The sequence below is a fragment of the Aegilops tauschii genome, chromosome 7 (genome assembly GCF_002575655.3).
Source record: "Aegilops tauschii subsp. strangulata cultivar AL8/78 chromosome 7, Aet v6.0, whole genome shotgun sequence".
Classification (NCBI taxonomy): Eukaryota; Viridiplantae; Streptophyta; class Magnoliopsida; order Poales; family Poaceae; genus Aegilops; species Aegilops tauschii.
The window spans coordinates 596,745,143-596,750,976 of record NC_053041.3 but is presented as its reverse complement, the minus strand read 5'-3'; positions in this window follow the sequence as shown (position 1 = coordinate 596,750,976).

Genomic DNA, 5,834 nt, shown 5'->3' with positions numbered 1-5,834 from the left:
CCGCACTTGGCAACGCTCTCGAGTCTGACTCGAGTCAAGCTCGATAGTTCGGGCGGCTGCGCTAAGGGCGGTAAGGTGGTTCACCCGGTAGCAAGCATACCCGGCAGGCCAATGGGGATCCGTCCCCAAGACGCCGCCCTGGGTTTACGCGCCGGCAAGCCTACCCAGTTATGTAGGGTGGACATACAAAGGAAAATCGAATAGGAAAATAACACGCATAATATCGAAGTACTGCAGAAGTTATATTACATTGCTTGTTGCCGCAGTTCTAACTAAAGATAAAAATCCTCTTGGTTGTGAACTTGCAGCAATGAAAAGAAACGGGGTGCCTAATGCCGGCGTTGGCCCTCCACCCTCAGAATTCCGCCGACACCGCTGATGATGGGCTTGATGCGCTCCCTGAGCGATGCGACGTCAGTATCCTCCGGCAAGCTCTCCAGCGCGGCGTTGAAGTCGAGGTCGGGGTACCAGTATGCCACCTTGGTGAGAACCTTGGTCATGGCACCCTGGCAAAGCCTCCGGGCCTCATCGGCCAGCGAGGCCGCCCGGTTGGCGTGAAGCTGCTCCAGGGCCCCAAGAACACACTCGAAGAACAGGGTCAGCTTGGCGTTGGTGGTCCCGCTGCGCTCTGGGGTGTACCTCACATTTGGCATCCCCATAGCGGCTAGCTGCGCAGTGATCCTGCCGGCGACGTCCTCGAGACGGCCGATCCAGCGGTTCACGCCCTCCACGGAATCCTTGTGCTCGGCGGCCTCGTTCTTCTGCAGCTGCTTCTCGGTCTCCAACTCCTTGGCCATGGTCCCCTCCCGGGCCTTGGCCTTCATGAGCATCCCCTCAAGGCCCTCTAGCTTCAGCTTGAGGTCCTTGATGGAGTTGTTGTTGGGGAACATAGTAATTTCCAAAAAATTCTTACGCACACGCAAGATCATGGTGATGCATAGCAACGAGAGAGGAGAGTGTTGTCCACGTACCCTCGTAGACCGAAAGCGGAAGCGTTAACACAATGCGGTTGATGTAGTCGTACGTCTTCACGATCCGACCGATCAAGTACCGAACGCACGGCACCTCCGAGTACAGCACACGTTCAGCTCGATGACGTCCCTCGAACTCCGATCCAGCCGAGTGTTGAGGGAGAGTTCCGTCAGCACGACGACGTGGTGACGATGATGATGTTCTACCGACGCAGGGCTTCGCCTAAGCTCCGCAACGATATTATCGAGGTGTAATATGGTGGAGGGGGGCACCGCACACGGCTAAAATATCGTATATCAATTGTGTGTTCAGAGGTGCCCCCCTGCCCCTGTATATAAAGGAGCAAGGGGGGAGGCCGGCCGGCCCTTGGGGCGCGCCAAGGAGGGGGGGAGTCCTCCTCCTAGTAGGAGTAGGACTCCCCTTTCCCAGTCCAACTAGGAAGAGAGAAGGGGGAAGGAAAGAGAGGGAGAGGGAGAGGGAAAGAGGGGCCACGCCCCCCTCCCCTAGTCCAATTCGGACTCCCCATGGGAGGGGGCGCGCCACCTCCTGGGCTGCTGCCCTCTCTCTCCCCTCAGGCCCACTAAGGCCCAATACTTCCCCGGGGGGTTCCGGTAACCCCTCCGGCACTCCGGTTTTATCCGAAACTTCTCCGGAACACTTCCGGTGTCCGAATATAGTCGTCCAATATATCAATCTTTATGTCTCGACCATTTCGATACTCCTCGTCATGTCCGTGATCATATCCGGAACTCCGAACAACCTTCGGTACATCAAAACATATAAACTCATAATAAAACTGTCATCGTAACTTTAAGCGTGCGGACCCTACGGGTTCGAGAACTATGTAGACATGACCGACACACCTCTCCGGTCAATAACCAATAGCGGAACCTGAATGCACATATTGGTTCCCACATATTCTACGAAGATCTTTATCGGTCAGACCGCATAACAACATACGTTGTTCCCTTTGTCATCGGTATGTTACTTGCCCGAGATTCGATCATCGGTATTTCGATACCTAGTTCAATCTCGTTACCGGCAAGTCTCTTTACTCATTCCGTAATACATCATCCCGCAACTAACTCATTAGCCACAATGCTTGCAAGGCTTAAAGTGATGTGTATTACTGAGTGGGCCCAGAGATACCTCTCCGACAATCGGAGTGACAAATCCTAATCTCGAAATACGCCAACCCAACAAGTACCTTTGGAGACACCTGTAGAGCACCTTTATAATCACCCAGTTACGTTGTGACGTTTGGTAGCACACAAAGTGTTCCTCCGGTAAATGGGAGTTGCATAATCTCATAGTCATAGGAACATGTATAAGTCATGAAGAAAGCAATAGCAACATACTAAACGATCGAGTGCTAAGCTAAAGGAATGGGTCAAGTCAATCATGTCATTCTCCTAATGAGGTGATCCCGTTAATCAAATGACAACTCATGTCTATGGCTAGGAAACATAACAATCTTTGATTAACGAGCTAGTCAAGTAGAGGCATACTAGTGACACTCTGTTTGTCTATGTATTCACACATGTATTATGTTTCCGGTTAATACAATTCTAGCATGAATAATAAACATTCATCATGATATAAGGAAATAAATAATACTTTATTATTGCCTCTAGGGCATATTTCCTTCAGTTGTTGGCCTCGGAAAGCTCCCCGGCCCTGCTGACGGCCGCGCCCTGCACCTCCGTCAGGGCGCCGTTGAGCGTGTCCTTCTCCTGGGACAGCTTCAGGGTCTGCTCCTTCAGCCTGTCCCGCTCCACCTCCAGCTCCTTCACCTTGCCGGCGTGAACAAGGGCCTGGGCATCGAGCGCCTCTTTGTGCCTCTTCTCCAGCTCACGGGTCCGCTGCAAGACAAGCTTCCCCACCTCTTCATCCTTGCCGCGAAGCGTGGCGGCAAGCTTATCCTCGTGCGTGGCAAGGTCCTCCTCCTGGGAGTTCAGTGCGGCCTCGTGCTAGGTCCGGGTGGCTTCGGCGTCGGCGGCCAAGTTCTCCGCCGCCTCTTGAGCTTTCTCGATGTCGGCCGGCTTCATGGTGAGCTCCACATCATGCTTGGCCAGCTCGCCCTGGGCGACCTTCAGCTCCTCGTGAGCCTGGCGGAACCAGTCCTACGTCTCGACAATGCGCTTCTAGAGGTCCGCCTCCGCCTTCTCCGCCACCGCCACCCTGGACTTAGCTTTGTCCAGGCGGGCGCGGTGGAGTGCCTGGAGCTACCGGAAGCTGACACCCACGGCCCGAAGCAGCCGCTCTTCCTGGGAGCCGTCGCCAGCAACGCTCGGCTCATCGACGACCTCGAGCCCGGCGGCGGCAAGCACTTCGTCGTCAAACACCTCTCCCTCGACAGGAGACATGGTGCTCGACACGCCTGGGCGGTGGACGAAGAGATCGTCGCTCACCATCAGGTACCTGCCGGAGCCAGAGGCAGCGGAGGAGGAAGGCTGGTCATCGACCACCTCCTCCCCAACAGCGGCCTTGCCGGCCTCTCCGGCAGGCCCCTTGCCAGCCTCCTTGGCGGTAGCCTTGCCGGGCTCCCCGGCAGGCCCCTTGGTGGCATCCTCCGCAGCGCCCCTGGCGGCCTCCTCGGCGGCGATCTTCTCGGCCTCCGCCGCGGCGTTCTTGGCAACATCCTCGATGACGGTGTCCAGGTCATCCCGGTCCACCGAGAGAGGATCTGGATATCAAGAAGAGGGTAGGGTGAAGCCAAAACCAAGAATCAACAAGAAAAGAGAAAGAGCAGGGGCGTAAGGCGAGAAACTTACCAGCGTCTGGCTGGGAAGCAGAAGCCCCCTCCCCGCCGACATTCGGCGCCGATGCGTAGCCACCGGCGCCCAAGTTCTCCTCCTCCTCCTCCAGGTGCGTCGGCCCGGTGCATGGCGCCCTTGCCGGGGACACCCCTCGGGGCGGCGTGGTTGATGGGGGCGGCATGTTAGGAGTAGCCCTCTGTGGCTCCTCCTGCTGCTGCTTTCCTCCTGCATACGCGGCAAGGTGAGCACCAAAGCATCGTACCCCTGACACATGTCTACAAGGGGTGGGTGATGGACTTGCGCTGGGGGCTGCACTGGGGGCTACTGTTCGGGCTACTCAACACCACCAGTGGCGCCCTTGAAGTACCAGCCGGGGGCTAGCCGCCCTCCGAGGCCTTGGCCCTCTTCACCCCCTAGGCCAGCGTCTCCGCGTCCCTGCAAAGATGAAGACAAGTCAAGACAAACAGTGCAGGTTGAGGAGATTGAGATGACGGGAAAGAGCAGGATACTTACTCGTCGTCCACCTCCTCCTCTGTTGCCTTCCTCTTCCTCCTCGGGCTGAGGGACCCGAAGTCGAAAGTGACCCCCGCGTCGGCATCTGCCGGAAGAGGGGAAGAGGACGCAGATGCCTTCTTCTTAACCGCCACAGCCTTCACCACCTTCTTCGCCGCCGCGGCCCTCGTCGGACGTGCGGACTCCTCCGGGGACTTTGGCTGCCGCGCGAACTTGACGGGCCGCGCCGGCTAGCCAGAAGTCGCCCGCCGCAGGACTCGCCCTCTCCCCATGGCCGGAGGGTCAACAGCCCCCGGCCTCCTCCTCTGACGACTCGTCGGCCGCATCCTCAACCAGAGGAGCCTCGGTGCAGGCGCTGCTGGCTTCCCCGGCGGCCGCCGCCCACCGGGCGAGCTCCTCCTCCTCCGCGGCCGTCTCAGCCTTGTCCTCCACACCACCAGCACTGCCGGCCTCCTCGGCAAGCTGCGCGTCGCTAGCTCTGGCGGCAATGTAGTCCAGTTCAGCCTGGGAGGTGTCCTGGACGAGTAGTTGCTCGGCGTCGGCGTTGATGTATCCCTCGGGGTGTCGAAGAACTGTTGCACCTGGATGTCCTCCGGCTCGACCCAGCTCGGGTCAGGGCCATGCGCGTTGCAGTCCGGCATCATGGCGATGATGTCGGTCCGACGCGAATTATTGCACCGCGGGACCACTCCTTCAGGCAACTTGAACAAACGCCCCTTGACAACCTTGCCGGCCTTCTCGGCGGCCCTCACCACCTTGTCGGTCCGCTCGACCTCGCCGTCGCGGCCCCCATCAAGCTGGAAGAGCCGCTGGCAGAAATGGGCATGCCCCATCACCGTGAAATTGTGGTCTAGACCGGGGCGAAGCCGCATGATGTCGGCGGGGTTCGTGAAGAGCCAGGCCGGCCTCCCCTTGTTGTGCAGTGGAGCGATCCGGCGGCGGATGAAGTCCGCCTGATTCATCTCAAGGGTGAGCCCGGCCTCGGTGAGCCGAAGGATCCTGGTGGTGGCGATCGTGAGCTTCTTGTCGTCAGCATCGACGTCGCTCCAATCGCTTCTGCGGACCGGCGGCGCTCGGCGAACTTCGTAGAACGCCGGCGGGTCCTTTTCTTCGATCCAGCACCACCGGCCCCGCCACTCTTCCCACCTCTCCTTCATGGCGCCATCCGGGTATGCTCCCTTTGACCTTGGGATCCAGGTGAGGCCACGAGAGATGGCACCCCCCGTTTGAATCCGACGGAAGAAGTAGTGGCGGAAAAGCGCCGTGTTGGGGTGCACCCCGGTGAAACCTTCACAGCGGTGCGCGAAAAGGTCCATGCATGCCACAACATTTGGGGTAAAATCCAAGAGGCGGAAGCCAAAGGTATGCATGATGTCGCTAAAGAAATCGGAGAAGGGAGGACAAAGCCTGCAGGAGAAATAGTCGACAAAGAAAGGGTACCGATTCGGGGCAGCCTCGGCGCAGTAGCCGGGGATGACCCGCGTGGCTGGGTGCCCCATCTTCTCTCTCCCCGTCTTCACCCCCCACAGGGGCCTGAAGGCTTCCTGGAGCTCGAACACATCAACTGTTGAGGGGAAGAAGGCGGATTGC